The sequence below is a fragment of the Anabrus simplex genome, chromosome 1, assembly GCF_040414725.1.
Source record: "Anabrus simplex isolate iqAnaSimp1 chromosome 1, ASM4041472v1, whole genome shotgun sequence".
Classification (NCBI taxonomy): Eukaryota; Metazoa; Arthropoda; class Insecta; order Orthoptera; family Tettigoniidae; genus Anabrus; species Anabrus simplex.
The window spans coordinates 338,687,701-338,701,018 of NC_090265.1; positions in this window are offsets into that span (position 1 = coordinate 338,687,701).

Here is a 13,318-nt window from a genome sequence, read left to right on the forward strand (position 1 = left end):
TCAGTTGTACTTTGAAGACTGGAGATCTGGAGGGCATGGGAATTGTACCGCCATGACCAATTCACCGATTAGGAAGTATGGTACTGAAATGTTCTCTCGCCCGGTGCCAATCTGGGGCCAAAGGAACGTCCTCGAATAGTTCTGGCAATGTACACTGCAAAAATTGCAGGTAGTTTGCCCAATCTATACGATCGCCTAAACTAATGCGACTCATCTTCTATACCACACGACACATTACTTGAGAAACAATATTGAATTTTTTAAAAATGCAATACCATGTGGTTTTTGGTATTTGGGGAACCAGTAAAGATAGCTTAGTGCACAAACATTGTATGTCCAAAAATCATAATTCTGAGAAAACTCAAATACAAAGTTTATGAAGTTGCAGTTACTTTCTTTGTAATTGTATTTCAACAATTGGACCACATTTTTGTGCATCAGTGAAGGAATTATCCACTATAGTTTTATGGAAGGTTAGGACATACAACATTTGGCACTAACCATGTGAAAGAGAACTTCAAAGCACAAACGTTGTATTTCCCAAAGGAATTTATTTCAACATTCTTTTTCATCATTTATTATTAAATTATTTTATTTTGATAACTTCACAAGGTATGAATAATAAGTGATTAAATAAAGTTGAATAATCACTGTTCAGTTTGAAATATGTCTCAAATCTTTCAAAACAGTGTCCAAGATATACAATATTTGTGCTCCATCAAGACAGTAACAACGTGAAATTTTCAACATGAAAATTGTATGTCCGGACATACAATATCTGCGCCTTTAAGTGAAATGAAAACCAAATGGACATACCTAGGCTAAAGTTATTATACGAGACATACAATATTCGAGGGTTGTTGATTTAACTAGGACATGCAATATTTGCACCTTGGAAATCAGCATGTTCCCTATTATTTGGGCATACTATAATTGTGAATTAGCTAGATATGTTTGAGAGACAGCCGAATATGGTATTAACTCCAAACTGGCCATAAATGGATATACAATGTTTGTGCTCTAAGCCATCCATATGTTACATGGTCTCAGCAGAGAAGATTATTAATGGAAACAGATGATGATATGTACGTAACCCGTGACAAAATTGGAGACGCCTGACATTTTTCCCTACGCCGTGTGCTACTAATAGGACACCGCAGAATATCGCAAGTAATGTTCTCTTCTTCCTTCACACCACGATGATGTTCTTGTTCAGGCCGCACATGAACACTGGGAAGCACACCAGTGCCACACAATGTATGAACAACTCCGGCAAACACTTTCTTATCAGGATATCTGCGCATAGGAAAGCATCGGTTGTGTTTTTCCACAGCTGCAAGTAGATTTTTTCACGGGTCGGCCGCCGCCACCACCACATTCCTCTGAGAGAGGCCTTCGCCACGCAAGATGTGCTGACTAACAGTGCATGCTTAACCTCACATGAACTTATTTGAAAAGTACGGTGGTTGGTTAAGAGTGCACTCTTAAACTCACATGACGTTACGCTAGCTACGTGTGCAGGCCTAACCTCACAGATCTCCGGCTGGACCCCAGGTCTAAGGGCGTTAACCGAACAGAGCCTAGTTCGAAGCCCAAGAGTACCACCTTAAACTAAGAGACTCAAAGTTCAACACTCGGGCTAACTGCATGAGACCGGGCGAGTTGGCCGTGCGCGTAGAGGCGCGCGGCTGTGAGCTTGCATCCGGGAGAGAGTAGGTTCGAATCCCACTATCGGCAACCCTGAAGATGGTTTTCCGTGGTTTCCCATTTTCACACCAGGCAAATGCTTGGGCTGTACCTTAATTAAGGCCACGGCCGCTTCCTTCCAACTCCTACGCCTTTCCTATCCCATCGTCGCCATAAGACCTATCTGTGTCGGTGCGACGTAAAGCCCATAGCAAAAAAAAAACGCATGAGAGTGTAAGCTTAACCTAACAGACTTTGAGTTCGATACCCAGGCTAAGGCATAAAAGTGCAGGCCTAAGGTTACGCCGACCAAGCGTTAACCTAACCTAACCTCCCAGGCTAACCGCATAACAGTGAAAGCTTAACTTAACAGATTTTAAGTTAGATACCCGGACTAACTGCACAACATTACGCTGACAAGGCGTTAACCTAACCGGTTTCCCTTCCCTACAACCTGGCTAAAAGTGCAGGCTTAACGCTTAACGCTGACCAGACATTAATCTAACCGACACCAGCTCGGACAGCTCGGACATAGCTTTACACACTAGCTTAGTGGCTGCACGTTGCACTAAAAGGACTAGGGAGATGGTGTAAAACTTAATACATATTCTTTATTCATAGGAGCGTAATTTTCGATGGCAAACTCAGGGGCTTGGAGCTGAATTTGGAACACGATGGCGGCTACACACATTGTATTAATGGGACTAGGGGGCTGATGTTGAAGACGACACATAAACCCAGGTTGACCCGGGAATCAAACCCAGGACCCCTGTAAGCAAAGGCCAGCACGCTAACCATTTAGCCATGCAACCGGACAAAAATAAATAAATAAATAAATAAATAAATAAATAAATAAATAAATAAATAAATAAATAAATAAATAAATAAATAAATAAATAAATAAATAAATAAATAAATAAATAAATAAATAAATAAATATCTCGTCAATTGTTCGCTATACAACCACATGAAAACTTTCTTTGGTTCACAGTGACCAGTCTAACATCCCCCCAGATCAGCGCATTATTTTTTTCTGTCACAGTTTCAAAATTCTCTGCCATTATCACTATATCATCCGCGAAAGCCCAGCAGTCAATTTCCACTCCGTCCTTCTTCGACCTAATCCTTAAATCTTTGAACAAGTTTCTCTCTTATAGTGTATAACACCGTCTTGAATTTTGATTATTGATTATTATTATTATTATTATTATTATTATTATTATTATTATTATTATTATTATTGTTGTTGTTGTTGTTGTTGTTGTTGTTGTTGTTGTTGTTGTTGTTGTTGTTGTTGTTGTTGTTGTTGTTGTTGTTGTGGAGTGTGGCATGTAAGGAAATGAAACATGGTCAATAACTAGGTAAGAAAGAAAATAGAAAAATGTGTTGTTACAGATATATGCTGAAGGTGAGATGGGTAGATCGAATCACGAAAGAAAATACTGAATGGAATTGGTAAGAGGAGAACGATTTTACGAAATTTGACCAGAATAAGAGATACAGTGATAGGAAATAATAATTTTAAGATATTCACGACTTGTTCAGTTCATTTTTGAGGGAAGTTCAGGTGGTAAGAACGGTGTGGATAGACCAAGGTATGAATATGACAAACAGATTACAGTAGGTGTAGAATGTAGCAGTCACGTAGAAATCAAAAGTTTAGTACAGGTAGAGTGGCATGGACAGCTGTATGAAACCAGTCTTTGGAATGATGTCCCAAACAACAACAACAACAACAACAACAACAACAACAATATTTGATAATGCTACCATTTTAATGTTGAAAACATTCTTGTCAGACAAAGTGGAGGTCCCTTACTAAATGTAAAATTAAGCAATTTTCTCAGTTGTAACGAAATTTGAAGGGCTAAAGGGCCCGAAAATGTTTCAAATTGTGAGTCTTGGACAACACTACCAAACTAAAAAATAAATTTCGAAAATCACTTATGGCCTAAATGCAGTTCCGTAAAAGCAGCCTGAAATCGCTTGTTTCTGTACTCGTCTTCTTTTTTATTTAAATCCTAGCCAAATTCTTATTTTACATACTTGTTTCTATAATGTGTTCCTCGGAGGAGTTTTTGATTGTTTTAAATGTCCACACCCAATGTATTTATAAGGGCTTAGGTGAAACAATGCATTGGCTCACATTAACGCTCGTTGTGGTGCTTAAGTGAAACAATGCTTTGGCTCACATTAGCACTCGTAGTGATGCTTAAGTGAAACAATGCACTGGCTCACATTAACGCTCGTAGTGATGCTTAAGTGAAACAATGCATTGGCTCACATTAGCGCTCGTAGTGGTGTTTAAGTGAAACAATGCATTGGCTCACATTAGCGCTCGTAGTGGTGCTTAAGTGAAACAACGCACTGGCTCACATTAGCACTCGTAGTGGTGCTTAAGTGAAACAATGCACTGGCTCACATTAACGCTCGTAGTGATGCTTAAGTGAAACAATGCATTGGCTCACATTAGCGCTCGTAGTGGTGCTTAAGTGAAACAATGCATTGGCTCACATTAGAACTCGTAGTGATGCTTAAGTGAAACAATGCATTGGCTCACATTAGCGCTCGTAGTGGTGCTTAAGTGAAACAATGCATTGGCTCACATTAGCACTCGTAGTGGTGCTTAAGTGAAACAATGCATTGGCTCACATTAGCGCTCGTAGTGGTGCTTAAGTGAAACAATGCATTGGCTTACATTAACGCTCGTAGTGGTGCTTCAGTGAAACAATGCATTGGCTCACATTAACGCTCGTAGTGGTGCTTAAGTGAAACTGTGCGTTGTCTCACATTAGCGCTCGTAGTGGTGTGGTAGGTTAGAGAATCTGAAAAGAGAGATGGATAGACTAAAGTTAGATGTAGTTGGTATAAGTGAAGTACGTTGGCAGGAAGAACAGGATTTTTGGTCAGGCGACTACCGAATTATCAACACAAAATCAAACAGATGTAATGCAGGAGATGGTTCAATAATGAATAAGAAAATAGGGCAGTGGGTAAGTTACTACGACCAGCTGGGTGAAAGAATTATTGTCGTCAAGAAAGACACCAAACCAATGCTCACCACAATAGTGCAGGTCTATATGCCTACTTGTTCAGCGGATGATGAGGAAATCGAAAGAATATATGAAGAGATAGAAGATTTAATACAATATGTAAAAGGTGACGTGAATTGAATTGTGATGGGAGACTGGAATGCAGTGGTAGGCCAAGGAAGAGAAGGTAATACAGTAGGAGAATTCGGATTGGGACAAAGGAATGAAAGAGGAAGTCGGCTGGTTGAATTCTGCACTGATCATAATTTAGTCCTTGCCAATACTTGGTTCAAACACCACAAACGACGGCTGTATACGTGGACGAGACCTGGAGACACAGGAAGGTATCAAATAGACTTCATTATGATTAGGTAGAGATTCAGAAGCCAGGTGTTGGATTGCAAAACTTCCCCAGGAGCAGACGTGGACTCTGACGACCTGTTGGTCAGGAAATGATATCTGAAGTTGAAGAAATTGAAGAATGCAAAAAGATGGGATCTAGACAAGTTGAAAGAAACGAGTGTGAGGGATAGTTTCAAGGAACATGTTGCACAAGGGCTAAATAAAAAGGCTGAAGGAAACACAATAGGGTAAGAGTGGATAGTCTTGAAAAATGAAGTCAGTAGGGCTGCTGAAGTACAGGCGATTAAAGAATCAAGTGGATAGAAAGTGCAAGGTAACTAAGGAAGAATGGCTGAAGGAAAAGTGCAACAATGTCGAAGGTTGTATGGTCCTAGGAAAGGTAGATGCTGCATACAGGAAAATCAAGGAAACCTTTGGAGAAAGGAAATCTAGGTGTATGAATATTACGAGATCAGATGGAAAGCCAATTCTAGGGAAAGAAGACAAAGCAGAAAGATTGCAGGAACATATCCAACAGTTGTATCAAGGTAAAGATGTAGATGATTTGGTTCTGAAACAAGAAATGGCTGTTGATAGTGATGAAATGGGAGACCCAATTTTGAGGGCTGTGAGTGATCTAAATAGGAACAAGGCACCTGGAATTCATGAAATTCCCTCTGAATGACTGACTGCCTTAGGAGAAACCAGCATGGCAAGGTTATTTCATTTAGTGTGCAAGATGTATGAGACAGGAGAAGTCCCATCCGATTTTCGGCAGAATGTTGTTATACCTATTCCCAAGAAAGCCGGTGCTGATAGGTGTGTAAACTACCACACCATTTGTTTAGTATCTCATGCCTGCAAAATTTTAACACGTATTATTTACAGAAGAATGGAAAATGAAGTTGAAGCTGAGTTGGGAGAAGATCAATTTGGCTTGAGAAGAAATGTAGGAACACGTGAAGCAATTCTGACCTTACGTCTGATCTTAGAGGATCGAATCAAGAAGGACAAGCCCACGTACATGAAATTCGTAGATCTAGAAAAGACATTCGATAATGTTGACTGGACCAAGCTATTTATGATTCTGAAGGTGATTGGGATCAGATACCGAGAACGAAGAATTATGTACAATCTGTATAAAATCAGTATGCAGTGATAAGAATCGAGGGTTTTGAAAAAGAAGCAGCAATCCAGAAAGGAGTGAGGCAAGGCTGCAGTTTGTACCCCCTCCTTTTCAATGTTTACATAGAACAGGCAGTAAAGGAAATCAAAGAGGAATTTGGAAAGGGAATTACAATCCAAGGAGAGGAAATGAAAACCGTGAGATTTGCCGATGATATTGTTATTTTATCTGAGACTGCAGAAGATCTCGAGAAGCTGCTGAATGGTATGGATGAAGTCTTCGATAAGGAGTACTGGATGAAAATAAATAAGAGCAAAACAAAAGTAATGGAGTGCAGTCGAACGAAGGCAGGTGATGCAGGAAATATTAGATTAGGAAATGAAGTCCTAAAGGAAGTAGATGAATATTGTTACTTGGGTAGTAAACAACTAACGATGGCAGAAGTAAGGAGGACATAAGGTGCAGACTAGCACAAGCAAGGAAGAGCTTTCTTAAGAAAAGAAATTTGCTCACTTCAAACATTGATATTGGAATTAGAAAGATGTTTTTGAAGACTTTCGTGTGGAGCGTGGCATTGTTTGGATGTGAAACATGGACTATAACTAGCTTTTGAAATGTGGTGTTACAGAAGAACGCTGAGGGTGAAATGAATAGATGCAATCACGCATTAAGATATACTGAATCGAATTGGTGAGAGGAGATCGATTTGGCTAAATTTGACGAGAAGAAGAGATAGAATGATAGGGCACATTTTAAGACACCCAGGACTTGTTCAGTTGGTTTTTTGAAGGAAGTGTAGGTGGTAAGAACGGTAAGGGTAGACAAAGATATGAATATGACAAGCAGATTAGAGCAGATGTAGGATGTAATAGTTGCGTAGAAATGAAAAGGTTAGCACAGGATTGGGTGGCACGGAGTGCTGCATCAAACCAGTCTGTGGACTGTTGACTCAAACAACACAGTGGTGCTTAAGTGAAACAATACATTGGCTCACATTAGCGCTTGTAGTGGTGCTTAAGTGAAACAATGCATTGGCTCACATTAGCACTCGTAGTGGTGCTTAAGTGAAACAGAATGCATTGGCTCATATTTGCACTCGTAGTGGTGCTTAAGTGAAACAATCCATTGTCTCACATTAGCACTCGTAGTGGTGCTTAAGTGAAACAACGCATTGTCTCACATTAGAACTCGTAGTGGTGCTTAAGTGAAACTCTGCATTGTCTCACATTAACACTCGTAGTGGTGCTTAAGTGAAACTCTGCATTGTCTCACATTAGCGCTCGTAGTGATGCTTGAGTGAAACAATGCATCGTCCCACATTAGCGCTCGTAGTGGTGCTTAAGCGAAACAATGCATTGGCTCACATTAGCGCTCGTAGTGGTGCTTAAGTGAAACAATGCATTGGTTCACATTAGCACTCGTAGTTGTGGAAAAAGGCAAACTGCTAATGTAATTGACCGGATAACGATGATAAGAAAAGGATTGGTTTTTTTTGGAATAAATGTATTCTAATACTTTAGGTTTTATTTGGAATTCTCTGAAAAGGCAGTGTAATTCCTTTTCAAGTATTTTATGGCAGAAGATGGAAGACGATTCGATGTGACGGCTCCCTTCAGAGAGAAGGGATCGGGTTTATTATATTATGACGACGCTGGGAGTTCCAATTACCGCGGCTGCGAACTATGAGGCAGTTGAGGCTACAAATCGCGGTCTCGCGTGAAGAAGCATAAGCACAATGTCGTGGTGTGAGATAGATAACACCATCTTCATTAAATCTGTCTCTTGAAACAGGATCTCTCAACGGGAGTATAAACTGGTGTTTAGATTCCTGCTGGTTCCAGCCGCCATTTTTAACAACCGCGCCATGCGTGTAGCCCCAACACAATTACATACTTCCAACACGCGCGCCACAGGCGAAGGAAAACACTAACATCTTTAATACCAGTCATACCATCCCCACAGTCAGTACAGAAAACATTGATCCTGTCGATAAACCTTCAACAATGCTTAGCGGGGATGCAATAATTTGATTTCTGTTAAGCACATCCGCAGTATTCTCTGCCTGTCGAAAGACTAGCACGGGACCCCCAAGGGGCTAGCCTTGGGGCGTGAATTTACGACCATGGAGTTCCTAGCTGAGTCATGAATTATTTCACATTTCTTGAGCCAAGCCTCTCTTAATCAACTTTCCTATTTGACTTTCCTTGGTCAACTCTTGTTTTTTCCGACCCCGAATGGCGTTAGGTAAGTTTGGCCTAGGGAATCTTCCATTTTCACGCCCTTGTGGCACTTGTCTTTTCCTTTCTTTTTCGTACGTAGGATCGGAATCACCCATTTTCATTTCTGTATAATTTTAGGAAAGGATGGATGTCCGTTTGTACTTTCTCTTGAATAATCACTACAACTAACACCAACACCGAATGATTCCTATTAGTATACTCTTATAATTTAAAAATAGTTTAGAATTAATGTCTTCATGACTGCAAATTTTCCACCATTAGTTAAGGCAGCATTAAACGGTTCAGACGCGTCCTTACATTCAGGAAAATAAATTATTTAAATTCATTATCAATGAAAACAAGGTAGAGCCTCCGTGGCTCAGGCGACAGCGCGCCAGCCACTCACCGCTGGATACCGTGGTTCAAATCCCGGTCACTCTATGTGAGATTTGTGCTGGACAAAGCGAAGGTGGGACAGGCTTTCCTCCAGGTACTCCGGTTTTCCTTGTCATCTTTCATTCCAGCAACACTCTCCACTATCATTTCATTTCATCTGTCAGTCATTAATCATTGCCGCAGAGGAGTGCGACAGGCCTCGGCAGCCGGCACGATTCCTATCCTCGCCGCAAGTTGGGGTCTTCATTTATCCCATCCCTGACCCGGTCATTGACTGGAATACAGGTTGTAGGTTTTCATTTTCATTAATGAAAACAAGATCTGCTTTGACGTTGCAACCATTCTCTCGTGTCAGCTGTCCTCTTCATGTTAATAATTTTGTGTTTCCGTAAGTTTGTTAATATGCTCAAAACATCTTATTCTTGGTCTTCCCTCTGTGTCTTCCAAGAGCTGAGCTAAGTGGCTCAGACGGTTGATCATTGGGCTTCTGAGCCCAATATGGCAGGTTCGACCCTACCTCAGCCCGGTGGTATTTTAAGGTGCTTAAATACGTCAGCTCCGTGTCGGTAGATTTACTGGCACGTAAAAGAAATCCTTCGGAACAAAATTCCGACACCTCGGCGTCTCCGAAAACCGTAAAAGTAGTTAGTAAAAGCAAAGTCATCTCCGTACAGGACATGAAGACCTTTGCGTGGATGGAAAGTACAAGCTTCCACTATCCATTATCTCGGCACTTGGTGCGGTAGAGTGATTACCTCTACGCCCGGCCGCCTTTGCCCCCAGGAATTAACCTCATACTCATTTTTGGTGTTGGCTGAGTAAACCTTAGGGCTAGGTGCACCTCCAGAAGTGGAAATTCGTTTCTTCAATGTATCGACTTCCTAATGAGGAATCGAACCCACGTCCTTTCGGGTGAACGGAGCCTTTACCACCTCGGCCCACCGGTCCTTAAAAGTACTGTAGTTAGTGGGACGTAAAGTAAAGTAAAGTAAATAAATAAATAAATAGTCAGTAGAAATTTACCACGATGTCTGGTGATGTGGCCTACAAATTAATTTTCCCTATTTTAAGTATTAATCAGTGTCCTTCCTTTCGCAATCATCTTTAATATTTCATAAATTGATTTATTGCCATCCAGTCACTTTTTAGTTTAGCATCATTCTCCTAATGCACACATCGAACGCTTCTTCTTTCTCTGTTTACCCTCCAAGGTCGGTTTTCCCTCGTACTCAGCGAGGGATCTCACCTCTACCGCCTCCAGGGCAGTGTCCTAGAGCTTCAGACTCTAGGTCGGAGGATACAACTGGGGAGGATGACCACTACCTCGCCCAGGCGGCCTCGCCTGCTATGCTGAACAGGTGCCTTGACGGGGGATGGAAAGATTTGAAGGGATAGACAAGGAAGAGGGAAGGAAGTGGCCGTGGCCTTAAGTACCATCTCGGCATTTGCCTGGAGAAGTGGGAAACCACGGAAAACCACTTCCAGGATGACTGAGGTGGGAATCGAACCGACCTCTACTCAGTTGACCTCCCGAGGTTGAGTGGACCCCGTTCCAGCCCTCATACCACTTTTCAAATTTCGTGGCAGAGCCGGGAATCGAAAGGGGGTGGCAGCTAATCACACTAACCACTACACCACAGAGGCGGACACATCGAACGTTTCAACCCATTAAATAATTTTGCCAAGATTCAACTCTGACTTCTATACAAACTTACTTTTAATCTTATTCTAAAATGTATATGACTGCCAGTTAATAAATTTGTTTACCGGGCGAGTTGGCCGTGCGCGTAGAGGCGCTCGGCTGTGAGCTTGCATCCGGGAGATAGCAGGTTCGAATCCCGCTATCGGCAGCCCGGAAGATGGTTTTCCGTGGTTTCCCATTTTCACACCAGGCAAATGCTGGGGCTGTACCTTAATTAAGGCCACGGCCGCTTCCTTCCAACTCCTAGGCCTTTCCTATCCCATCGTCGCCATAAGACCTATCTGTGTCGGTGCGACGTAAAAGCCCCTAGCAAAAAAAAATTTGTTGTTGTTGTTGTTGTTGTTTGAGTCATCAGTCCACAGACTTTTTGATGCAGCAAGGCCATATGAGTCAATCATTCAGACTGCCGCCCTTGTAACTTCTGAAAGACTTCTACCATTAACCATTCGTTAGTTTGATCTGTCGACAGATACCCATCCGATATGGTTGCGCCTACGGTTCGGCTACTGGTATCTGCACCATTGGGACGCGTAAGCCTCTCTACCGCGGCAAGGTAACATGGTTCACAGGGGAGGTTAATTAAGTGTACCTTATTGAAAAAATAACCTTCTTTGCGAACATTATCCTCCTCTTAATTTCTGCAGTGCTCCTCTGTCGCTTATCAACCAGTTCTCGAAATAGCAAAACCTGATTCACTTTACAGATTTTGGATATCCATTTTGGTAATTATTTGTGCATTTTTTGTTTCTTGCGTACTGATATAACCTTCGCTTTTTAATTGTATTTTTCATTTCGTCCAAGATTCCCTGAGATGGAGCTCAGTACAATTTAGTTGTAAAGCATGACAGAGATATGAAATACATATAAGTTAAGTACACACTACTGTTAACTAATATCATTTCTTTCCGATTTTGCACCCTGGGTAAGGGCAAATAACTTCAGCGCTTGAGGTGTAATGCGTATTCCAGTTCTTATACAGGTCAGTTATTCCCGAAAAAAGTCCCATACCATGTTCTCTTCATCGTGTTCTGTCATACTTTTATGAAAATTTTGTTTATCTTTCCTATTTTCACTGAATCTCAGGCTAAGCAACTTCTTCACATCCACTTTCACTTTTATGCTGCTTGATGATGATAGTAAAGGTATCTTGATATCAGTAATGGAACTTCGCCCACGTTTTTCCGTTATTATAAAATATTTTTGAGGGCCATAAAAATAATAATGGAGTTCTGTTTTCAACATCGCATTTTAGTTACTATTTCCAGTGTTAGATTTCTTCAAGATAATTATTTTCACTCCACTGAGGTGGTATGTCATTTTCCATGTCATTTTAATAACGCTTTGCAATCTTTTAGCTGCCAATCATTTTCAAATTACTTTGTTACTTCTACTTCAGTAAATATTTTCTCGTATTGATCACTATTCACCATTTCAGGAAGTTTACGTAGTTTCCTTTCAATTCGATCGAAAATCACTGTCAAAAATAAATGTCCACGAACTGGTAGGAAGAAACACACTTCGTTTACTTGCGTAGGAGATCTTCTAAACAGTCAGAATGCAACTGCGTGTACTAGATGCTGTTTTTTTTTATTCTGCTCATCACAATCCATAAAAAATCTGAGAGCTGTGGTGGACTATTCAATACATTGCCACTTCCAGCTTGGGTTTAATTCCAGACATAAAATAATTTTGAATACATAAACGTATATAATGTATTGGAAACTACTTTGAATGACATATACGACTGAGTTTTCCCATACACGTTTTGATTGGTTGCTCCTCATTTGTCTCCGTGACAGCATGAAAGCTGCTTGAGGTATGGGGGGTGCTGAGTAATTACATTCAGGGCACGACAAGCGCGTGCGAGTGTCATGAAAGGTACTGCTCATAGGATCGTGCTACAATAGCAACTCCTGACCGAGACAGGAAAGCAATGGCCAACAACTAACTCACTTCTCATCATTTCTTGTACGCCACCGTCAGTTCTTGCGGTTTCCCTGTCACTATACAGGGTTATTCACCAATGATGTTATATGTAAGTAACGTCTAAACCATTAAAGATCTCGGTATTCTGTGTTCATATTCGTGAATGATACCCAGGGGCTTGTAGAATCACGTGCTACGTATTCTCATGTGGTGATTAATAACCGAGATATTGATGACTAGCTCCATATTTTTGAATGGAATGGTACAAATTCATACAGCTGGCCTGAAAGTTCAACTGCGTACAAGTTCGGATATGTAAGTATTTTCAAAATCGGACATTTAGGTTTTGAGATATCAATAAGAAGAGCATTCGTGGTTTTTCATGCCGCATCAGACAGCGTGCAGTCGGGCAAGGACATATTGACGCGCAAGCAGGTTCTTGGGTGTGATGCCAGCCACAGAATGGATACGAGGCATGTAAGCATATCGTACACATATGATGGGTTTGCAAAGTGTGTATGACAGGCAAACTCATGACAGGACAGGGAGGGTTGATGTTTTTAAAGGGAATAAAATAATTACTTTGACTTTAAAAGAACATAACGAAAGCTGTAATTGTACTGGTTTGAGTGTACAGTACACACTACTGTATGAATTGAGGAATAAACATAACACAGGACACCTGAAGAGCTCCTTCTAGAAAAGCAAACAAATATGGATAACATCCGAGGTAGGTGGATGCAGAGTGGGTTTCGGCCCTTGGGTTTCGTCCCTTAAGAGGCCACGGCTTGCCCGTGATCCAAAAGCTCTGTACTCTGACCCGCCAACCGAGCAGAGGAAAGTTGGCCACGGCTCTACCGTGGCTCTACGCCTCTGCATTCGGGAGACG